We start from the raw sequence: 25,469 nt of genomic DNA, 5'->3' as shown, positions 1-25,469 counted from the left end.
CCAACACAGTAAAAAGTCGTTAGGCTGGTGATCCTTAACTGGTGGCAATAAAAGCGTGATGTATCCATGCAAAGTGAAAAAAATGTGTCCACTCAGGATTTCCTCCTCTCTGCAGTCTTCTTCCACTCACCATTCCCCGGGTCCATGTGGGACAATCCTCCATAGCATTACACCGTATGATTTAATAAAAAGGTATTTAGAAATTGCACTTACAATGCAATATAAGGTATGGAACATGTAGACATTGGAGTGTCCCAAAACAGGGATATTCTACATGGTCCATACTTTATTTTATTATGCCGTTTGCATGGTTAAGCCTTCCATGCAGTAAATGTACATGACGTGGACATTACAGTGGGGACTATATATGGTGGTGATCCGAAAAATTATCCGAGGAACGATCCCAACCGTGAGTTTTTTGTATCCATTTTTTACAGTTTCGGCATTCTTTCTGAATTGAGAAAGGAGGATGCACCTTCTTCCATTTGTAATCAGTGTTGGACTTTGGGGTTTTTGTCCAAGAATTGACACATTACCCACTTTTTTTGTCGTCGTTTCCCTATAGGTGTTCCCCTTGTTCGATCTGTTGGTTTGCTGTGCTACGGCTGGCTTCTCAGTGTGAAAGTAGCCAGAACTCCTTTAGGCTACTTTCACACTGAGGCGGTTTTCAGGCATTTAAGCGCTAGAAATAGCACCTGTAAAGCTCCAAAAAACGCCTCCCAATCATTTCAGTGTGACTTTTCACACTGGGGCGATGCACTTGCGAGACGTTACAACATTGTGTTTTGTGCGTCTTACAGTTGTATGCAGGGCTGTGGAGTCGGTAGATAAATGTTCCGACTCCTCAGTTTTATGTACTTCCGACTCCGACTCCTCTGTATTAATATGCAAATGTATTTTATACATTCCTTGAGGGAAAGAAACGCAACCTACCACAGGACTACTGGCTGGGAAGCCAACAGTCTACTGTATTGCACAGTTTAAGCAAAAGACAAAGACAAAGGAAGGGGCATTTATTCTACAACATGATTTTCCTAGGAGAATTCCATAGTCATGTTTAAGCTAACAATCGGAGTTTACAAGTTTTTATAGCCTTAGCTAAATGACAGCAGTTTTTCCAATGGTTTACAGCTTCAGTCTTGAACTATTGGCCCTCCATTCCCTTCACTTATACAAGTGTCTCACTCTCTAGTCCTGCAAAAAACATATTTATTTAATCCCTGATCAGTGAGAGGCTAGGTTACACATGGACGCTGCGTTCCCTGTAAAAGCAGAACACAACACTATGGAAAGTATAAGTATTGCAGCTCCTAATTGTGCGTTGCGTGCCATATAGTGAAGCACATGAAAAGCATGCTTCTTCACGGTCACTTAACGTGTTCGTTTTGCGGTTACGTGAGGCACTGCATGCATTGGTCTTTATTCTTACAGTAGAGAAGTCATTAATTATAACTTTTTGTGAATTGGGACATTTAAACTTGCTTTTTTTTTTTTATTCCAATCTAAATTTAGTATAGGAGTCGGAGCATTGTTTGCCGACTCCAGGTACCCAAAATTTCCCCCGACTCCGACTCCTCGACTCCACAGCCCTGGTTGTATGTGCAGCTTTTCTGTTTAGTAAAGCATTTATACACTACAGAGGTCTAAAGCTTCCTTGGTTTTACCGCAAGAACTTGATAGGACGCAAAGCATTACAACTGTACCCAAACAAAATGTTATATATATATATTTTATTTTTTCACACAAATAGAGCTTTATTTTGGTATTAATCATCACTGGGTTATTTTTTGCGAGAAGTAAAAAAAAAAAAAAAAAAAAAGTTGCCATTATAACATTTTGCAAATAAGTAATTTAGTAATTTTTGTTCATAAGTTTGGGCCAAAATGTATACTGCTACATATCTTTGTTAAAAACAAATTAGTGTATATTTGGTCGGTGTGAAAGTTAGAGTCTACAAGCGATGCTGCAAATGATTAAAAATTGAGCACACCTGAAGTATTGAGGGCTAATCTCATTTCTTGAGGCCATAAACTTCAGAACAGTACAAATACCCCCAGAATGACCCCTTTTTGGAAAGCAGACAGTCCAAGGTATTTAGTAAGAGGTATGGTGAGTTTTTTGAAGTAGTAATTAAAGCAGAGTTCCACACAAAAATGGAACTTCATTTTCGGAACCCCCCCCCCCTCCAGTGTCACATTTGGCACCTTTCAGGGGGGAGAGCAGATGCCTGTGTAATACAGGTATTTGCTCCCACTTCCGGGCATAGATACTGAGCCACCCGCGGGTAATTACGCCACTTCCTTTGTTCCCCCCCACGCTGTCTTCTGTGAGACACACAGGTCCCAGAAGACAGCAGGGACCAGTGGGATGGCGCAGTGCGAGTCGCGCATTCGCAGTAGGGAACCAGGAAGTGAAGCCGCAACCCTTACCAAAGATGGCGACGGCAGCACACGAGAGCCGAGCAATAGATTGGCTTCAGGTGCCAACAATCGTGGGTGATGTCCTGGACAGGTAAGTGTCCTTATTTTAAAGGTCAGCAGCTGCAGTATTTGTAGCAGCTGACTTTAAAAAAAAAAATTAAAATAAAATTGGCGGACCTCCTCTTTAAGGGAAAATTACGATTAAAAAAAAAAAAAAATTATATATATATATATATATATATATATATATATATATATATATATACATACGAAAGTATTTGGCCCCCTTGAACTTTGCGACCTTTTGCCACATTTCAGGCTTCAAACATAAAGATATAAAACTGTATTTTTTTTGAAGAATCAACAACAAGTGGGACACAATCATGAAGTGGAACGAAATTTATTGGATATTTCAAACTTTAACAAATAAAAAAACTGAAAAATTGGGCGTGCAAAATTATTCATCCCCCTTAAGTTAATACTTTGTAGCGCCACCTTTTGCTGCGATTACAGCTGTAAGTCGCTTGGGGTATGTCTCTATCAGTTTTGCACATCGAGAGACTGAAATTTTTGCCCATTCCTCCTTGCAAAACCGCTCGAGCTCAGTGAGGTTGGATGGAGAGCGTTTGTGAACAGCAGTTTTCAGTTCTTTCCACAGATTCTCGATTGGATTCAGGTCTGGACTTTGACTTGGCCATTCTAACACCTGGATATGTTTATTTGTGAACCATTCCATTGTAGATTTTGCTTTATGTTTTGGATCATTGTCTTGTTGGAAGACAAATCTCTGTCCCAGTCTCAGGTCTTTTGCAGACTCCATCAGGTTTTCTTCCAGAATGGTCCTGTATTTGGCTCCATCCATCTTCCCATCAAACTTTAACTATCTTCCCTGTCCCTGCTGAAGAAAAGCAGGCCCAAACCATGATGCTGCCACCACCATGTTTGACAGTGGGGATGGGGTGTTCAGGGTGATGAGCTGTGTTGATTTTACGCCAAACATAATGTTTTGCATTGTTGCCAAAAAGTTCAGATGAAGTTTGGTTTCATCTGACCAGAGCACCTTCTTCCACATGTTTGGTGTGTCTCCCAGGTGGCTTGTGGCAAACTGTAAACGACACTTTTTATGGATATCTTTAAGAAATGGCTTTCTTCTTGCCACTCTTCCATAAAGGCCAGATTTGTGCAGTATACAACCGATTGTTGTCCTATGGACAGAGTCTCCCACCTCAGCTGTAGATCTCTGCAGTTCATCCAGAGTGATCATGGGCCTCTTGGCTGCATCTCTGATCAGTCTTCTCCTTGTATGAGCTGAAAGTTTAGAGGGACGGCCAGGTCTTCATAGATTTGCAGTGGTCCGATACTCCTTCCATTTCAATATTATTGCTTGCACAGTGCTCCTTGGGATGTTTAAAGCTTGGGAAATCTTTTTGTATCCAAATCCGGCTTTAAACTTCTCCACAACAGTATCTCGGGCCTGCCTGGTGTGTTCCTTGTTCTTCATAATGCTCTCTGCGCTTTAAATGGACCTCTGAGACTATCACAGTGCAGGTGCATTTATACGGAGATTTGATTACACACAGGTGGATTCTATTTACCATCATTAGTCATTTAGGTCAACATTGGATCATTCAGAGATCCTCACTGAACTTCTGGAGAGAATTTTACACGCCCAATTTTTCATTTTTTTTATTTTTTAAAAAAGTTTGAAATACAATAAATTTCGTTCCACTTCATGATTGTGTCCCACTTGTTGATTCTTCAAAAAAAAATTACAGTTTTATATCTTTGTTTGTGGCAAAAGGTCGCAAAGTTCAAGGGGGCCGAATACTTTTGCAAGGCACGGTGTATGTGTGTGTGTGTGTGTGTGTATAACACACACACACACACACACACACACACACATTTTTTAAAGCAACAAGTTATTTCTCACACATGGCATATGCATACTTCCAAATACACCCAAAAAAACATTCTGCCACTCCTGAGTATGGTAATACCACATGTGAGACTTTTTTTTCCCACAAGTTTTTGTAAAATGTGGAAAGAAAATGAAAAAAAAAATTATTTTACAAAAGTTTTATTATCATACAAACCAACAGTACAGGTTTACAATAAGATGATATTACATATGGTAAACATACTAGTTCGGGACCAAAAGACCATCAACAACATAAAGGAAACATAAGCATTGATTTCGTACAAGACACAAATGCAAACGTCCTTGGAACCTGGTAACCATGTAGTAGTCCAGCAAAAACCTTCCAATGTTCTAAATGCCATGAAATGTTTACAATGGCCGTAATGTGGAATTAACACTTCCAGGTGAGAGATCACAATCTCGAGTGACCATATTGGGGTTAAAGCTTTAAATATAGGTGAGCTAGAGCTCAAGCTCATCCTTAATATGGCAATACCACATGTGTGAGACTTTTCACACAACCTGGTCACATACAGAGGCCCAACATGCAGGAAGCACCATCAGGTGTTCTAGGAGCATAAATTACACATTTAGTTTCCTGACTACCTATCACACCTAGGGCTCTTTCACACGGAGCGGATCCGTATTGATCCGCTCCGTTAGCCCGTTTGGCTCAGCGGGGATTCCTCCGTAAATCCCCGCTGAGCTGTCGGTGGACAGGGCGGTCCCCGCACACAGTGCAGAGACCCCCCTGTCTCTCCTCCGATCTCCCCTATGGGGAATCGGATGAATACGGACCGTGTGTCCGTATTCATCCGATCCGTTCCGCCGGAAGAAAAATAGGGTTTTCTTCCGTCCGCAAAAGCGGATCTTTGCGGACGGTTGCGGACGTTAGCGGATGCATCATCCGCTAACGTCTGCAATCCCATAGGTATACATTACAAGTCCGTAAACTGACTTGTAATAAACGGACCGTTTGTCCGTACGTGTGAAAGGGCCCTTAGATTGCACAAGCACTTAGAAATTTGCTGTGACTGTCTCAAGCTCTCACTAGAAAAAGGATACTGACTGGTTAAATCTGTGAAGCACCATTCTCTAAGACAAACAGGCTCAACTGGAGGGCATTTGTTCTTCCCTCCTGCTTTTGGCACAGACATCCCCGATCGGACCTCCTGGAGGGGTTTAGGGATTATTTGGAACCATATTCATTAAGGGTGATATTGTATGTAAAGGTACTACAGAAGCTCCAGACGAAGCCACGATTGTGGCGAAACATGTAGAGGCAACCATTCTTCTGTATTGTAACCACAGGGCTGTTCTTGCCTGAAATATTTTATAGTCATTTCATATTGTCTATGTAATAAGTTTATTTTTTGATAATTTGATGTTGATCAATTTTTCTGTACCTCAAAACTCCATCTTTCTGCCCTCTGGGTTCTAAGCTTATAGTAAGGCTTACCTGTAGCTAAAATAAATACATTTCCTAAACGTGTACTGTTTAAGAGATATTTCAGCGAGAAGCAGCCGATGATGTAAGTGGAGTGCAATTAGAACGCTTACCGCGTATACGTTTTTACTGCTGTTTGTGTCTCCCTTAGGCACTCTATTTGTCCTGTTTACCATTATCATTGAAACTAAAAGAACATTTTTTTTTTTTTTTAATTTTGGGTTGTCCACAGAAAAGTAATAGAGGGGAAATCTTCCAATGGGGACACTACTTCTGGTGACCTGTGGGCCCCCAAAAAATTCCTTTAATTTCCAGGTATTTATTATTATAAAGGATTTATATAGCACCAACAGTTTGCACATCGCTTTACAAAATGGGGGCAGACAGTACAGTTACAACATACCTCCCAACAGTCCCATATTGGGCGGGACTTTGCCGCATTTACACCTTTGTCCCACTATCTCCTGCATAATTAGGTTGCTTAACCCCTTCCCGACCGCCGCATGTACATATACGTCGGCAGAATGACACGTACAGGCACATTGGCGTACCTGTACGTCCCTGCCTAGACGTGGGGGGGGTCCGATCTGGACCCCCCCCGCGCGACTTGCGGCGGTCGGGTCCCCTCGGGGAGCGATCCGGGACGACGGCGCGGCTATTTGTTTATAGCCGCTCCGTCGCGATCGCTCCCCGGAGCTGAAGAACGGGGAGAGCCGTATGTAAACACGGCTTCCCCGTGCTTCACTATGGCGCTGCATCGATCGAGTGATCCCCTTTATAGGGGAGACTCGATCGATGACGTCATTCCTACAGCCACACCCCCCTACAGTTGTAAACACACACTAAGGGAACACTAACTCCTACAGCGCCCCCTGTGGTTAACTCCCTAACTGCAACTGTAATTTTCACAATAAACAATGTAATTTAAATGCATTTTTTGCTGTGAAAATGACAAAGGTCCCATAAATGTGTCAAAATTGTCCGAAGTGTCCGCCATAATGTCGCAGTCATGAAAAAAAAAAAAAAAAATCTCTGAACGCCGCCATTAGTAGTAAAAAAAAATAAAATAATAAAAATGCAATAAAACTATCCCCTATTTTGTAAACGCTATAAATTTTGCGCAAACCAATCGATAAACGCTTATTGCGATTTTTTTTACCAAAAATAGGTAGAAGAATACGTATCGGCCTAAACAGAGGAAAAAAAAATTGTTATATATGTTTTTGGGGGATATTTATTATAGCAAAAAGTAAAAAATATTGCATTTTTTTCAAAATTGTCGCTCTATTTTTTTTATAGCGCAAAAAATAAAAACCGCAGAGGTGATCAAATACCACCAAAAGAAAGCTCTATTTGTGGGGAAAAAAGGACGCCAATTTTGTTTGGGAGCCACGTCGCACGACCGCGCAATTGTCTGTTAAAGCGACGCAGTCCCGAACTGTAAAAACACCTTGGGTCTTTAGGCAGCATTATGGTCCGGTCCTTAAGTGGTTAATATCAAATAGGACCTCAGACTCAATAGGGCTTGTAGCAGTGTAAAAATCCAGGACAGCAAGGGATTTGCCAGTAAACTGGCTGGATGTGCACTGTGCAGCCAAGATGAGAGACTGCACCTATCAGATCCAAGCTGTGATGTTAGACAACTTCTACTCATACCCGCTCACTTTGTCAAGCAAGCAGTGCAGAGCATAGAGAAAGAGGCATGCGTACATTGCTGGCTAGGGAAATGATGCCAAGGCAGGGTTTTTTCCCCAGCCTTCTGCAGTAGATGAAAGTGAAAGTGAAAGTAGAACAGCTCTCCCATGGCTCCTTCAACAGCCTCCCTGCTCTGAACAGTGGCGTCTCAAGCTTTCATATTTAGGGGGGACACCTGGGGGGACAGGGACAAAAGTGGGGGGCCAACTATAAAATGCAATATATATATATATATATATATATATATATATATATATATATATATATATATATATATATATATATATATCCTGGGGCCCTTTACTACGATCCCACTATGGGCCCTTTCACATGTTCTGCAGTGAGCTCCCTTCCTACTATACTGGGGCCCCCCAGGGTGGCAGAAAACAAGAGATATTTGTCACCAGCACACCAAGAAAATATAAGGGTCCAAAGCAGTGGGAGAACTATCAGGGTTGCAAAGGTTGTCTTGCCACCGGGCCCTGGTGTTCTGCCACAGTGGGGATCCCCAGCTGTCCTGTCCCTGCTATTTACAGCGCTGGTCTGGCATCTGTCTCCTTGGCAGTGATGGCAGTCTATTAGGACCTAGTGCTGGTAACAGTATGGGTGCATGCAGGGGAAGGCTGGCACTATTGGTTATAGAGAGCTGAGCCCCCAGCTGGTCACCTAGCAGCAGTAATGCTGTATAACCTTCTCTGTTGACCTGCTGATTGGCATGTGATCCAGGTGATGCTCCCAGTCAGATCTAATAAACACAGTATTTATTAGCATCAAGAGTACAACCACATGAATATAATCAACCGTATGATCAGCAGCCATGTGGGCTATATGCCTGTAAAGTGTGGGCTTTGATCAATAAAATCACTGATATTTATGACTAGAATTTGACTAAGAGCATCACCTGGATTGCATCCCGATCAGCATGTCAGAGAAGGGTCCACTGCTGCTAAGCAACCTGCAGGGAGCTCAACTGTCTACAACCAATAGAGATGGGCTCGGGTGTGTTTGAAATCCCACATGCCCGATCACGCCAGGAAGCCGACACTCCACAGTGCTAATCAATGTATGGGCTGCCTAAGAGCTAAGACCAGCCATAGACAGTTTAAATCTCAGCTGGTTCAGCAGAAACTGGCTGAGATTTGAACCATTAATGAGCAGATTCTCTTATAATTATCACTAGTGGTTGCTGTATAGTCACTAGTGATAATCACTGTTTGTCGGGAGAATATCATTGCTGGGCAGGAGGGATATTCCCCTGTCAGCACTGTCTGTGTTGATGGGGCAATCTGTGGATGCAGGAAAGAAATTTGCACCGTATATTATCTGCCCAACTGAAAGTGAAAGTAAATTGTGAATGTTTTGAAAGAACAGGAGAGGGGGAGGGAGACAGATGGGGGGGAGAGAAGGGATGGAGATAATGTAGTTCAGTGATTACAGTGTACTGCAGTCTGCAGTGCACACACTTAAACACGGCCCAGGCTAGAATATCTGGTTGTGTGAGTGCTCGCATTATGCAGTGTCAGCGAGCACCGGGAGGCGGAGGAATCCCCTGCAGAGCTGACTGGGGACGCTCTCCCTCTCGGGGAGCAAAATACAAAAAAAATATATATATATTTTTTTTTTGGGGGGGGCACATGGTGGGGCACAGCATGATGTTGGGGGGGTCAGGGCCCCCTCTGGTCCCCCCCCTAGGGACGCCTCTGGCTCTGAACCATAATCCTTATCTCCTATCTGGTGAGGGAGTTTAGGAGCTAAAAAAGAGTGTGCACTGAAAATAAAGCTGCGACAGAGGCAGAGCCAGGCACAGAAAAGTACTTTTAGAAAGGTAATCATGGAGGGTGGTGGAGCTTTGGGGGATGGGAAGATGAAAGGAGAGGCGTGTGTGTTGCAAGGGCCGCTGCAGTATTGAGATGGACTCTGTACCTAGTGTTCTCTTAAACCCTGTGCAGAACCCACCTTCATGTACGTGACTCATTCCTGAAGCGCTTTTTTCTTTTTTAACGATTGTGCTGGGTTTTGTATGTATCCCTGTGACTCCAACTTGAGGCACAGCAATCAAAGCATTCTTTATAGGTACAAGAAAACCTGGGTTTTGTTTAATCATGGCCATTAAAGTGGATGTAAACCCCAATTTTTTTATTTTTATTTTTTTAGATGTCACAATGTAGAGAATAAGATTTCCTATCATCTGTGCCCAGTCTTGCCACACAGAGTTAATCCAGCTCTGAGCAATCCTCTTTTATTGTTCAGTGAAAATTAACAGACTTCCAGATAAAAACCTGTCTAAATAAAAAGTCCCTTTCTCCCTCCTTGCTTTGAGTGACAGGTTATTTACATATCTAGCTTGGACATGTTTATCATATGTTATGTTTATCATAATATGAGGTGATCCACAGTTCATTGTAGATTACTAGGATGTGTTATGTGGGGGAGGGGTGGATTTCTCACTTTTTATACTGTGGATCACCTCATATTATGATAAACATAACATAACATATGATAAACATGTCCAAGCTAGATATGTAAATAACCTGTCACTCAAAGCAAGGAGGGAGAAAATGACTTTATTTAGACAGGTTTTTATCTGGAAGTCTTAATTGTCACTGAATAATAAAAGAGGATTGCTCAGATCTGAATTAACTCTGTGTAGCAAGACTGGGCACAGATGATAGGAAATCTTATACTCTACATTGTGACATCAAAAGAAAAAAAATTGGGGGTTTACATCCACTTTAAGCCCCTTCCATTAATAATTTTGTCCACACCCACTTTTGTCACAGTGCACGTAGCGCACTGCAGGTTGCTTTTTACCTCAAGTTTCCCTCATTCTGAATTTCAAAAGTTGGGAGGTATGGTTACAATACAAATCAATGAAGGAGGGATCAGAGGGCCTTGCTCGTTAGAGCTTAAAGGGGTTGTAAAGGTAAAAAAAAAAAAAAAAAAAAAAAAAACCCTAAATAGCTTCCTTTACCTTAGTGCAGTCCTCCTTCACTTACCTCATCCTTCGATTTTGCTTTTAAATGTCCTTATTTAGTCTGAGAAATCCTCACTTCCTGTTCTTCTGTCTGTAACTCCACAGTAATGCGAGGCTTTCTCCCTGGTGTGGAGTGTCGTGCTCGCCCCCTCCCTTGAGAAGGAGGGGGCGAGCAGGAGAGTCAGGACACCCACTAAACACAGTTTAATCTACAACGTAGAGAGCGTCCCAACTCTCCTGCTCTCCCCCCTCAAGCGAGGGGGCAAGCATGACAGTCAACACCAGGGAGAAAGCCTTGCATTACTGTGTGGAGTTGCAGGCAGAAGAACAGGAAGTGAGGTATTCACAGAAGAAATAAAGGACATTTAAAAGCAAAATCGAAGGATGAGGTAAGTGAAGGACTGCACTAAGGTAAAGGAAGCCATTTAGGAAAAAATAAATAATTACCTTTACAACCCCTTTAAATTCTAGAAGCGAGGATCAAGTGGAACAAAAGGTAATAACTGTGGGGGGGATGATCAGATGGAGAAAATGTAAATATAGTTGTTAGGTGTGGATAGGATAGGCTTCTCTGAAGAGAAGGGTTTTCAGGAATCGTCTAAAAGCTAATAGAGTAGGAGATAAAAAAAAAAATCGAAGAGATTGGTGTAAGGAGTTCCATAGTATTGGAGAGGCTCTGGAAAAGTCCTAGAGGCGAGCATGGAAGGAGGCGATTAGAGAGTTTGGCTATGGCACAGGAAGTAGAGGGAAATATTAGCAACGGGACACAGATGGCAAAAAAATAAAAATAAAAATCTAACAGGAGTTAACCCTCCCATCCAAAAAAATAAAAAAATGTGCCTATAGTTCTACTTTAAAGTAGAACTAAGGGTACAACTTTTTCATAATTTTGAATAGAATAAAGGAGTCATAACCCCTGTCAGTTTTTGTGCCATATGTGTCCCATTGGGGAGATGTGCCTTCACTTTCTGTCTCATGGTTAAAATAGGAAGTGAGGAAATCCAACCAAAGTGAGGAAATTCATGGTTGTTTCCAGGGTCACCAGAACTACTGTAGTTACTCCTTTGGAAGATTTCCCTTCTATTCCTGTTCGGGTGACAACCTACAATTTGGGATTTTTTTTTCACTCTGATAAAAGTAAACAGGACAAAGAAAGGGTTAAAATCCCTAATGGGGACATAGACAGCAATAAAAACTGCTCTATCCAAATCTAAAAAAAAAAAAAAAAAAAAAACACAAACACACAATTACTACTTTAAAGGGTCACTAAAGGATTTTTTTTTTAGCTAAATAGCTTCCTTTACCTTACTGCAGTGCTGGTTTCATGTCCTCATTGTTCGTTTTTGCTTTGATGTTGCTGTAAATCCTCTCTGTTCTGGACACTTCCTGGTTGTCGGTTTCCTGATCACCACAGTACTGGGAGATTTCTCTCTGTGGTGACTAATCAAGGAGGTGTGATTACTGTGAGTAAAACGAAACTGGATTGGTGCTGAGAAGTTTTAGACAAAGTGTCACTGCCCTCTATTGGCTCTCTGTACAGCAGCAAAAACGAAACTAAACTGCAGGCACGTTATATGATTGTTTTTTATCTATTTTTAATTATTTTTAAAATGAATCAGTTAACTATTATGTCTCTATACCCTGTAAACAGTAATTTCAGCTAAAACATTTTTTTCCTTTAGTGACCCTTTAAAGCGGGGGTTCACCCTGTTAAAAAAAAAAAAAAAATGTTTTTTTTTATTAGACCATTACTTTCGGCATCGTAGCGCGAGCTACGGTATGCCGGTCCTAAATTTTTAATCCCCGTACTCACTGTGCTATCGATGATTGAAGAATCCGGGGAATGGGCGTTCCTATGGTGAGAGAAGGTGATTGACGGCCGGCCCTGGCACGTCACGCTTCTCCGGAAATAGCCGAAATAGGCTTGGCTATTCACGGCGCCTGCGCATAGCCTGTGCGCAGGCGCTGTGAATAGCCGAGACCTACTCCGGCTGTCTTCGGGGAGCGTGACGTGCCAGAGCCGGCCGTCAATCATCCTCCCTCTCCATAGGCACGCCCATTCCCCGCGGGAGTCGGATTCTTCAATCATCAATAGCACAGTGAGTACGGGGATTAAAAATTTAAGACCGGCATACCGTAGCTCGCGCTACGATGCCGAAAGTAATGGAATAATGAGGTGAAGGAGGGTGAACTACCGCTTTAAGGTATTTGTGAAATATTTTCAAAAGCAGGCCGACATGGTAAATTAGTCGCGCGAGTTGGTGCACAGAATCAGAAGTGGTGCACCACTTGCAAAAGTTCAGCCGCAAGTGGAAAACTATAGCTATATATAACTATATACTGCGACTGGTTAGCATAAATTTTCATGAGAAAAAGAGCAACTGCGTTCATAAGTGTGTTTTGACTTAAAGCGGAGTTCCACCCAAAAGTGGAACTTCCGCTTTAAACAATTAAGCCCCCGGAAGATTTTACCCCCTTCCTGACCAGAGCACTTTTTACAATTTGGCACTGCGTCGCTTTAACAATTGCGCGGTTGTGCCAAGATGTACCAAACAAAATGTGCATCCTTTTTTTCCCACAAATAGAGAATTATTTTGGTTGTAGTTAATCACCTCTGCGTTTTTTATTTTTTGCACTATAAACAAAGGAACAAAATCGACAATTTTTGAAAAAAAAAAAAAAAAAAAAAAAAAAACAAACACACAAACACAATAAACACACAAACACACAAACACACAAACACACAAACACACAAACACACAAACACACAAACACACAAACACACAAACACACAAACACACAAACACACAAACACACAAACACACACGATAACTTTTACTTTTTGCTATAATAAATTAGTAGAGTTGCAGGACTCTGGCTGAAATTAGAATCATGATTTTTTGGGCTTAGAATAAAGATCACGATTCTCGCGGTGTAACATCTTCTTTCACATTATACAAAAAAAATTTGGCTAACTGCTGTTTAGTTTTTTTTTATTCATTAAAGTGTATTTAAAAAAAACAAATTGCGTTTGAAAAAAACGCTGCACATTTGTGCAGTGTGACATAAAATATTGCAACAACCACCATTTTATTCTCTAGGGTCTCTGTCAAAAAAATAAATCAATCATGTTTGGTTGTTCCAAGTCATTTTCTAGCAGAAATTAATGATTTTTAACTTGTAAGCAACAAACGTCAGAAAAGGTTTGGTCTTTAAATGGTTAAAATTCCTTCATCTACAGCCAGTTCTTCCCTGTGATAAAAGAATGAAGAAATACTTTTATTCCACTTATTGTGTGTTGTATTAAAACTTTGCAGGCTGCCTGGATTTTGTTTATCCAGCTGTGAGAACTCTCTGCACAGAAAGAACCGTGACATGCTGTTTTGAAGACTGGGAAGGGAAAAATATTGCGATTCACGATTAATCGTGCAGCTCTAAAAACAAAAAAAAACAAAAAAAAGTGGGATATTTTAGATTTCATTTTTTTTTTAAACATTTTTTTCCTCAGTTTAGGTCAATATTTATTTTTATGCTTATCACAATAAGCATTTATTGATTGGTTTGCGCAAAAGTTATAGTGTCTACAAAATAGGGGATAGAATTATGCCATTTTTATTATTTATTGTTTTACTAGTAATTGTGGCGATCTGCGATTTTTATCCAGACTGCAACGTTTTTGGGACCATTGAAAATGTTACAGCGATCAGTGCTATAAAAACTAGCTGAAGCAACGTCACAAACCTGCCGTTGCTTCAGTGCGCATGTGCCGATGACATCACCACACGCTGATACAGGAGATAGCTCCTAAACCGTGCAGGTTATTATAGGCTTACTTGTAGTAAAAAGTTGCCTGTAAGGGTTTACAACCTCCAAGCATTGAAGGGCATGTCCAATCTTGTCTATTGCTATTTATAAAACTACATTTGAAAACCACCCCTGGTCACAATTATAGTTATGTTTGAATATGTAGCAGTTCACTAATAATACATGCATATTTCTGCAACCTGTCCAAAATAAGCAAAAGTAATTCCAGTATTTTTACAAAATTCTGATATTGCATTTGATAGATTTGGTTTAAAAATGTATAGTTTGCATTAGAATTACCTTGATCCCTCAAGATTTATTTGGGTATAAAAATAGTTCAAAATCCCCTTCGTCATCCAGCCAAGCTAATCAATTAGCTGGGGACTATAAATAGAGTTTTATGCACCCATAGGCATTTAGCTTTTAAAATTACCAAGTTATGTTAAAAATATTGTCCAATGCACTTGCCTGTATGTAACAATTATGACAGGGTGTGAAGTGTGGTGCGTGGAGGGAAGAAACAGAAGGGAGGGGGATGAGTAATCATCAAGCATGTGACCCGATAGAAGGGAGGAGGATAGAAAGGGATTGCAGATAGCTGGACAAATGAACACAAAACAGAACTGAAACGCACAAGCACAATGATCATTAAAAGGCATAACTGGATGGATTTTTGTTCATGGTTTAATTTAATAGTGTCGTAAAAAAAAAGCTAACTTATATAGATCTGCATTATGGATGTGGAGCTCTATATTTTAAACCTTAGGGATCACAGAAACACAGAAATGCTATTCTTGGCAAAATGATATAAGCATACTCCTTACCTTTTATTCTCCAAATTAGCCGTGGAAGGTTAAAAATATTTCTCTTGCATACATTCATTCATTTTCTTCATGTATGATTTTTTTGCCTTGCTCTGCATTGGTGCAGCACCTTCTGGCCAGCAAAATACTATGGCTGCACCGAGCTCTATTGGATGCAGGTTGCAGAAGCTGTATACTGAGTGTGCACTGAGCATGCTCCTAGCATCCCTGGGGATTTAAACCCCCACGTGACAATGTCAGAGCTTTAACCCCTATCATATTATGCTTCCTTTACGCAAAGATTTCAAAATACCTGCTGCTATATTATCGTAGATTAAAAATATGATTCACAGATCAAAGCATTAAAAAAAATAATAATAATAATTAAGATAGCATTATCATGGTATAGATAACGTCGTTTTAATAAAAAAAAATGCTTTGTATTTGTGCAATATCTGTTAACATTTTACCTGCATTCCATACATCATTAATGGTTCAATGTAACACTTCAAACAAATACAATGGACAATTATTTCACAAAAGGGGTTAGTTCTGTCCCTCACTGACAAAATACAAAGGGAAGGAGGTGTGGTATCTCTTCAGATTTTTTTTGCTGTTTGAGTTATTCAGGAAATAGGATATTTACCCCTGCCTGGGACCATCTACCATACCTCCTAACATTTTGAGATAACCTAAATATATATGTTTTATGATTGTCAGGGCCGCCATCAGGGGGGTACAGGCAGTACACCTGTAAGGGGTCCGGAGGTCCCCAGGGGCCCGGAGGACCACAGGGCCCCAGATGGCAACCCACCCTTTTTGTATTTATTTTTTATAAAAAATATATATATTTTTTAAATATATTTTTATTAAAGGGCCAATTTTTTTTTGTTTTTTAGAGCTCCGGAGGTCCCCAGGGGCCCGGATGACAACCCCCCTTTTTTTTATATATATATATATATATATATATATATATATATATATATATATATATATATATAAAAAATATATAAAAAAAAAATTCTCATATAAAAATTTTTTTTATATAAAAAATATAAAAAAAGGAGGACCTCCGGACCATAAAAAAAAATTGGCCCTTTAATAAAAAACAAAATATGGCTACCCCCTTTTTTTATACATATTTTTCTTTATTTCTTCTTTTTTTGTAAAGGGCCCCCCCCCCCCGCTTCTCAATTTGCGGCAGCCTCCCCCCCGCCTCTCAATTTCAGCCCCCCCCCCCCGGTTCTCTGCACCAGGTGGCCCATGCCTGATTAAGCTGCGTAAGGGGCCCCATAATTCCTGATGGCTGCCCTGATGATTGGACAAGTTATTGTAAGGGAAACCTTTTCAAATAAAGATGAATTAATAAAAAAAAATAAAAAAAAAAAGAGATGGGAACGAGGGACACCTACTAACAAATGTATGTAGGCATAGGACACGCCCCCTGCCACACCCCCTTAAAGGAGAATTAACCAAAAAAAGGTTAATTAAATCCACAAGGACTTTTTTTTACCACTACTATTCCTTTATATTGACTTTAAAAATGTACAAACGCAGCAATTTAGAAGCTGTATGAAAGGTTTAGCACTGGAAAACACTTTTTGAAAGATAAAAAGTGCATTTTATATAGAACTATATTGATTAGACCAAAATGAGGGACAAATGAGGAGGTATGAGGGACAGAGGGACATTGCTCCAAATCAGGCACATCCCCTCGAAATCCAGGACAGTTGGGAGCTATGCTATGCTACTGACAGTCACAATGAAAAGAAATAACGCAAAAATACTTGAAAGGCCAGAAAATGGTAACAGTAAAGAGGTAAACAATAAGCCATCCAGACATGATACCTTGGTAGGGTTGACACCTGTCTGGCTTCACCCAGACAGTCTGGGTTTTAGAGCCTGTGTCTGGGTTTCAGTCCACCGGAAACCCATACACATCAGTGGCAGCCCTGCAGCACCAGTCCTCCTAGACCCCTCTCTCCTCTCAGCTTCCAGTGTTAATTACCGTATTTATCGGCGTATACCGCGCACTTTTTTCCTCTTAAAATCAAGGGGAAATCGTGGGTGCGCGATTAACGCCGATACCCGCGCTATGTTTGAACGCCACCGCAGACATATACCGAGCGCAGTACACTCGGCCAGGCTCGGCTCCCCTCGCGGTCTCGCCCTGTGCCGCCGCCGAGCGTGGCCGAGTGTACTACGCTCGGTACATGTTGGCGGCGGCATTCAAACACAGTGCGGGAAGCGGGGATCGACTCAAAAACAGCGCGGGAGAAGCGGGGAGGACACCAGCGAGGCCGCAGACGGACGCCGGACCGGACAAGGCCGCCGATGGACGCCAGGCAAGACACCGACAAGGGGCATTCAAACTGTAAGTATTTTCTTTTTTTCCTGAAATTTCCCTTCCAGGTTGGGGGTGCACGCTATACGCCGGGGCGCCCTATACGAAGATAAATACGGTATATTGGTGGGGTGCTTTAAGTGGAGTACAGACTGGCCTCAGGCCTGGGAGATAATACTGGGGGACAGACTGGCCTAGGGGGATTATACTGGAGGACAGACTGACACCTGAGGAGAATTTACTGGCAGGGCTGGTGCAAGGATTTTTTACATCCTAGGTGCCCCCCCTTGGCCCCACCCCTGTTCATGTATACCCCACTTTTTTTTTTTTACAAACATTTTCATTGAGTGCAAACAAACTGTACAATACAATATATAATGAAACAAGAGAAATACAATGTCTTTGAGGTAACATGGTTCTGGTTTATGAAAAAATAAAACAATGGACAGAATCTATCTTCTATTTAGTATACCCCACCTTTTTAATTAAGCGCCCATCAAATACAGCCTCACAAGCATCCATCAAAGGCAGCCTCACCAGCGGCCATCAATGCAGCCTACCAGTGCCCATCAATGAATGTTTGCTTGCTTCCATTCGAGAGTCGGACTCGGAACACAGACAAAGTTCTCCACCGCCGCTGTGCCTCTGACACTATGTGCGAACGGCTGCCTGCTGATGCTGAGACTAAGTTGCTGCAGAGAGAAGAGCGTAGGAACACCAGTGGTCGGGCACCCTAGGCAGCAGTGCGCCCTAGGCGGCTTCCTAGTTTGCCTAGTGGTAGCACCAGCCCTGTGTACTGGGGTACAGCTTGACCGGGGGGCTGTACTGGGGGGCAGACAGACCTTAAAGGCAGTGGCGTAACTAGAACCTTCAGGGCCCCGATGCAAGAAACCATGAAGGGCCCCCCTGACCGCCAAACAGAGTTCTTTTCTCCGAGCTCGGTGGCTGAACAGGACCCGGTTGCAAGTGGGTGGCTGCATATAAAAGGAACCGATTTCTCCAGTTCCCCCTGCTTCTCCTCCTCTCCCTCCTGCAGGCATTCAGCAGCTGCAGGAGGAAAATGGAGGCATCGGTTCCTCTATGTCTGTGATTCTCAATCTTTTTCCAGTCAGGGCACCCTTGAAGTATACCCCTAGGTGAATGGGGCTATACTGCAAACCCCCCTGCAACTGTGTGCATTGCGTGCTGTTGCAGCATAGCGATGATGCATTTAAGGGGTTAAAACAGGAGGTCAGTAGGCAAGATATTGCCTCTTTACCGGCTGTCAAATGCCTCTGAAAAGCGATCTGAGCATGGATCGCTTTTTGGAGGAACAGACTTTTTTTGCTGGTACTATGAACAATCAAAAAATAAATAAACAAATAGGTTCTGATTGTACACATATAGGGGGTCAGGATTAAAAGCGCAAACATAAAATGTGCATTCATACATGTAAACACAAGCACATATAAAAACACACACATATATATAAATGCACATATGCATGCACATATAAACTAGTGGCGGCTGGTGCTCAAAATTTTTAGGGGGGCGTAAGCAAACTGAAAAATTCTTAAAAAAACATCATTTGCAGCCACTGTGCCCTTCATTTACAGCCACCCTGCCCATCAAAAGCTGCCACTGTGCCCATCAAATGCTGCCACTGCGTCCAACAAAAGCTGCCACTGTGCCATCAAACGCCACCACTGTTCCCATCAAATGCTGCCACTGTGCCCATCAAATGCCGCCACTGTGCCCATCAAATGCTGCCACTGTGCCCATCAAACTCTGCCACTGTGCCATCAAACGCCACCACTGTTCCTATCAAATGCTGCCACTGTGCCCATCAAACTCTGCCACTGTGCCCATCAAACTCTGCCACTGTGCCAAACACTGCCACTGTGCCCAAATGTTGTCACTGTGCCCATTTAAATGTCGCCACTGTGCCACCAAATGCTGCCACCGTGCTCATGAAATGCTGCCACTGTGTCCATTAAATGCCGCCAGCAGTGGAGGCTGGTGCTCAAAATTTTTGGGGGGGCGCAAAGGAAAAAAAAAATTGCAGTCTCACTGTGCCCAAACGCAGCCACTGTTACATGCCATCAAATGCAGCCACTGTGCCATCAATTCGCACCACTGTGCCATGCCATTAAACGCAGTCACTGTGCCATGCCATCAAATGCAGTCACTGTGCCATCAATTCGCACCACTGTGCCATCAATTCGCACCACTGTCCCATGCCATTAAACGCAGTCACTGTGCCATCCATTGTCACCACTGTGCCATGCCATTAAACGCAGCCACTGTGCCATACATTGTCACCACTGTGCCATGCCATTAAACGCAGCCACTGTGCCATACATTGTCACCACTGTGCCATACATTGTCACCACTGTGCCATACATTGTCACCACTGTGCCATGCCATTAAACGCAGCCACTGTGCCATACATTGTCACCACTGTGCCATGCCATTAAACGCAGCCACTGTGCCATCCATTGTCACCACTGTGCCATCCATTGTCACCACTGTGCCATACATTGTCACCACTGTGCCATACCATTAAACGCAGCCACTGTGCCATACATTGTCACCACTGTGCCATGCCATTAAACGCAGTCACTGTGCCATACATTGTCACCACTGTGCCATGCCATTAAACGCAGCCCCTGTGCCATACATTGTCACCACTGTGCCATGCCATTAAACGCAGCCACTGTGCCATACATTGTCACCACTGTGCCATGCCATTAAACGCAGCCACTGTGCCATACATTGTCACCACTGTGCCATGCCATTAAACGCAGTCACTGTGCCATACATTGTCACCACTGTGCCATGCCATTAAACGCAGTCACTGTGCCATACATTGTCACCACTGTGCCATGCCATTAAACGCAGCCCCTGTGCCATACATTGTCACCACTGTGCCATGCCATTAAACGCAGCCACTGTGCCATCCATTGTCACCACTGTGCCATCCATTGTCACCACTGTGCCATCCATTAAACGCAGCCACTGTGCCCTTTAATGGTCGCCGCTGTGCCAATTGTCCCCACTGTGCCCTGTAAATTGCGTTCTTCCCCCCCCCGCCCGCCCGGCACTTACCTTTACTGGAGTCAGGCATCCACGTCCCACGATGTCTTCTCCCGCCCTCGATGACTGACAGGCTACAGGTAGCCAGAACCGGCCAACGTGATTGGCTGAGACGCCTGTCATCTTATTCAAGGGGCGTACAGTCTGTGCGCTCCGAGAATAAGCTTCCGGGACCCGAGGGCTGTATTGGGAAAGCCTATCAGAGCCGTTGGCTTTGATAGACATTTCCCTACAGCCAACCAGCTGGCGTTATTCAGATGGCCGGACATTGAGCGCAGACCATCTGAATAACAGCGGCAGCGGCGAAAATAACATAGATTCGTGCAATGCATGAATCTATGTTATTTGACTCAGTGGCGGTGAGAGCCAGAGGGGGCGGCGCTCCAACGCCCTCTATGGACGAACCGCCACTGGGGCCCGCCAGTGTGCCCATCAAATGCCGGTGTGCCCATTAAATGCTGCCATGCTGCAACTGTGCCATCGAATGCCATCACTGTGAATCCCCCTGCCCGCTCGGCCGGCACTTACCCTGTCTCGTGGGGCAGCAGGTGACCAACACAAGCGGGGTCCTCCAAATTTCAAAGACAATCAGTGCAGAATAGAAAAAACATCTGAATTACACACCTGCGCAGCGGGGATCCTCGGCTAAAGGGCCGGCAGCCGCTGGACCTTGCCGGAGAGAAGTCTCCCGCGTGCATGCGCGGGAGTGACGACATCGCCGCTCCAGCCAATCACAGCGCTGGAGCGGCGATACCCGGAAGACACGCCGAGGAAAGATGACATCTCCCTCGGCGTGGACCAGGTAAGTTCCTCTCACCTCGTTCCAAGGTAAGTATTTCATAATCAGCTAGTATGCGGTGCATACTAGCTGATTATGGCTTTTGCTTTTCAGGTTTAAAAAAAAAACAAATTTGTGGGTATACAACCGCTTTAACATACATACACACACACACACACACACACACACACACACACACATATATATATAAACACACAAACAGTAGATAGATAGTCATAAAAAAAACGGCAGACATTTACCTTGGCTCTTCCTGCCGGGTACTGCACTCTAGGGGGAGACAAAGAGCCCACACTACTTTCACTATTTTCGTGACGAGCTCCTTCCCTGCACAGTTCGGCTGACGATCGAGGAGCTCATCCCAGCTGCCCCTGCCGCTCAACTGCCTCTCCTTCTATGGAAGAGTACAGGGGGCCCTCAAGGGCCCCCTGCAGCAAGGGGCCCGGTCGCCATGGCGATCTCAGCGACCCCTATAATTCCGCCACTGCTTAAAGGGGTTGTAAAGCTTTGTGTATTTTCACCTTAATGCATCCTATGCATTAAGGTGAAAAAACACCTTGCACTCTCCAGCCCCCAGCCCCCCGTTTTACTTAGCTGAGCGCCGAATCTCTGTGGGCGCGATGCCTCGATGCTTTCCCTCCAGCTCTTGTCGGCTATTTATTGGATGATTGATAGCAGCGCAGCCAATGGCTCAGGCTGCTGTCAATCAAATCAATGACGCCGGGGGTGGGGCCGAGTCATACACTGTGTAATACAGTCGGCTATGCCCGCTGACTGTATCACACGGCAGTGTACCCGCAAGACAGCTTCCCAGAGGGGGTTAGCTCTTGTAGGGAGGAGCCGTGAGAGCTGCCGTGGGACCCCAGAAGAGGATGTTCGGGGCCACTCTGTGAACTGCACAGTGGAGGTAAGTAGTGTCCCTTTAACGACTTGCTGACCGCCGCACGAACATTTACGTTGGCAGAATGGCACGGACAGGCAAATGGGTGTACATGTACGTCCCTTTAAGTTTGCCGCCGTGTGGTCGCGTGCTTCGTGATCGTGCCTGCAGGACCCGTGGGCTCGATGTCCGCTGGTGTCCCACGATCAGGTCACAGAGCTAAAGAACAGGGAGATGTCAGTGAAAACACAACATCTCCCCGATCTTCCTAGTGACAGGTCACTGATCGTCTGCTCCCCCTCATTGGGAGCAGCGATCAGTGATGTGTCACTCGTAGCCACGCCCCCCAACAGTTAGAATCACTCCCTAGGACACACTTAACCCATTCCCAGCCCCCTGGTGGTTAACCCCTTCACTGCCAGTCACATTTACACAGTAATCAGTGCATTTTTATAGCACTGATCGCTGTATAAATATGAACGGTCCCAAAATAGCGCCAAAAGTGTCCGATGTGTCCGCCATAAGGTCGCAGTCATGATTTAAAAAAATAAAATAAAAAAAATCGCTGATCGCCACCATTACTAGTACAAAAATAAATATTAATAAAAATGCCATTAAACTATCCCCTATTTTGCAGGGTCCAGAACATTTGTGCAAACCAATCAATAAATGCTTATTGAATTTTTTTTACCAAAAATATGTAGAAGAATACGTATCGACCTAAACTGAGGGAAAAAAAATGTTTTTTTATAGCACAAAAAATGAAAAAACGGCAGAAGTGCTCAAATACCACCAAAAGAAAACTCTATTTGTGGGGGGGAAAAAAGACGTCAATTTTGTTTGGGAGCCACATCTCACGATTGTCAGTTAAAGCGACGCAGTGCCAAATCGCAAAAAGTGCTCTGGTCTTTGGCCAGCAAAATGATCCGGGGCTGACGTGGTTACGCTTCTCCCATTACTAACACAATTTGACAACACCCACTGTTTATCACTGGACGCTAAATGCGCTGCAGTACTACTATTTTTGGGGCACCCAAAAATGTCCCAGGTCTATTACAATCCTATAGTGTAAACTGCAAAAAAATTATAAAAAATTGCTGTGTGCCACTAAAGTGTTCGGGTTTGGCTTGATGAAAAGGTGGCAACTTTATATCCTGGTAGAGCAAGAAAGACAGACACCTGCATTGCTCATGCAGTTTGTTTACATTCTTTTAGTACAGAGTCATGGAAGGTATTTTAATACAAAGTTTTGTCCTGCTTCTAAAATAAACTTTTGCACAATCTACTTGTGTTTCAAGTCTTAAGCCTCCATTCACATTATGTAGCATGGTGTCAGGCGTCACAGATATATGCGTTTTTCAAGCATTGTCACGTTTTGTGTGTGCATAGGGCAGCCCTTTTTTCTTTTAAACGGGCTGCCCTACAGGCTACAAATGTAGCAAAGAAAGCTCAAAACGGAAAATTGAATACTTACCTTTCCGTAATTTTCCTTTCCTGGTGCCTACCCATGGCAGCATACCAATGGTTGTGGCTCCGCCCTCGTCCAACCCACAGGACCACGTAACTCTATAAAAAAAAAGAGCTACTCCCCCCCTCAGGTATTCTTGTAACTAGTCTTCAGAACTTTAAGGATTACAGAAGGGAGGGTGTATGCTGCCATGGGTAGGCACCAGGAAAGGAAAATTACGGAAAGGTAAGTATTCAATTTTCCGTTTTCCTGGTGCCTCCATGGCAGCATACCAATGGTTATTAACTCGCTTACAGGGAGGGTACTGTAATAATATAATCAAATGAGTTTAACAAACTGATAGTTCAAAATCTCCTCCCAAAGTCTTGGGAGATAAGGACTGCCGCATCTAGGCTATACTGTAGTGCGACCCAAAGGCAATGAAGGACGACTAACTAGCCGTCCTGCAAATTGTTTCAGGAGACACCTCAGCCCAAATGCTGCCGAGGATTCCTCGTGAGCATTCAGCGCATTCAGCATACTTAGGCTGGGAGACAACTAGCACGATACGTCCTTGGACTAGCTTGGAAGGCGACATTGCTTTCTTTTCGCCCTTGGGAATAACGAATGAACATTGATCCTTGCGAAACTGTTGTGTTAGTTCTAAGTAACGCCTCAGGGATCTGGCTATATCCAAACCATGTAGTTTGAGGTGATTGGGTCTCCTCTGAAGGTCGGGAGAACCCTTTCCTGGCTAAGATGGTAGACTGCAAGCACTTTAGGGACATACCGGTGCATAGGCTGTAGGACTACCCTGTCTGGGAAAAAAGTGACGTAGGATTTCTGTGCCCCTAGAGGCTGCGTTTCGGACGCTCTATGCCCTGACATGATAGCAATCAGCAAGGTAGGTTCCCAGGTAATGTCTTCCAATGCACACCCTTTAGTGGGAGCAAAGGAAGGGTTTGTTAAGACAACTGTCAGACACCCATATGGGGTGTGGGTCCTCCCGGGAGGGCATAGTCTTTAACTGTTTTCAGGAAGCGCTCCACGAGAAGACTCTGTGCCTAGTGTGCGCCCGTCAGAGCTGACAAGGCTCCAAGCTGAACTTTCAGAGTGCTTTAGGACCTAAGCCTAAGTTCAGACCAGTTTGTAGAAAGAGTAGAATCTTTTGGACCCCCAGGACCTAGCGAATTGAAATGGCTGGATTCTTCCAGTTCTGTGAACCTCCTTCGAAACCTATTAGTAGGTGGCATAGGTGGATGAATCTCTTGCCTGTAATAATGTCTGGGTGAAACCATGTGAGCAAATTAGGTCACCCAGTCTGTTCTGCCCATCCTTCGGGCCTTCATGTCGTCTTGATATAGGAGGTTGTCCGGGTGTGGGAACTGTACCGAGCCATTTGGCTAATAGTGGAAATCCATTGTCTTCTTTGCCAGAATAGCGTGACTGCCAGGATAGCGAACCTCACCAACGTCAGGAGCTGGAGAAAAGGCAGTTTCAGAGTAATCATTAGGGAAAACATATCCCTTTTGGAAGTTCTATGATCTAAATGGGGAGTACCCCCCTGTTGGTATATCCAACGGAAAATCTGCAGGCCTAGTGATCATCCATTGTTGCTGTTGAAAGGTCTTGAAAAAGGCGAACGGCTAGCTGAATCTTGGGGCTGGGCCATGTGCAGCCTGAAGATTAATCAAATTATTCTCGATCTATTTATCAATTGGGGCACCTCGCTGGGTCAGAGACCTGCTGTGCGTCCCGACTTGGCTTTGAACATGGGTCACTGCCACCTTGTCTGTCTGAACCAGCATGGACTTGCTCCCAAGAAGAGGGACTAGATGCGCCATCCATGCTACTCTTAGCTCTAGG

General features: G+C 43.6%; 1 protein-coding gene across 1 annotated transcript in view; it reads right to left on the bottom strand.

Moving 5' to 3' along the window:
• Positions 1–15,276, bottom strand: part of PLEKHA6 (pleckstrin homology domain containing A6) — a 1,721,986-nt gene extending 1,706,710 nt beyond the window's left edge. The window contains exon 1 of the mRNA XM_040339539.1: positions 15,083–15,276. The gene's annotated coding sequence lies outside the window, so the exon portion shown is untranslated. The remainder of the gene's footprint in view (positions 1–15,082) is intronic.
• Positions 15,277–25,469: the final 10,193 nt, after the last annotated feature.

Source organism: Rana temporaria, chromosome 2, assembly GCF_905171775.1.
Source record: "Rana temporaria chromosome 2, aRanTem1.1, whole genome shotgun sequence".
NCBI classification, from domain to species: Eukaryota; Metazoa; Chordata; class Amphibia; order Anura; family Ranidae; genus Rana; species Rana temporaria.
Note: the sequence above shows the minus strand (reverse complement) of the source record. Positions and strands in the feature narration are given on the sequence as shown.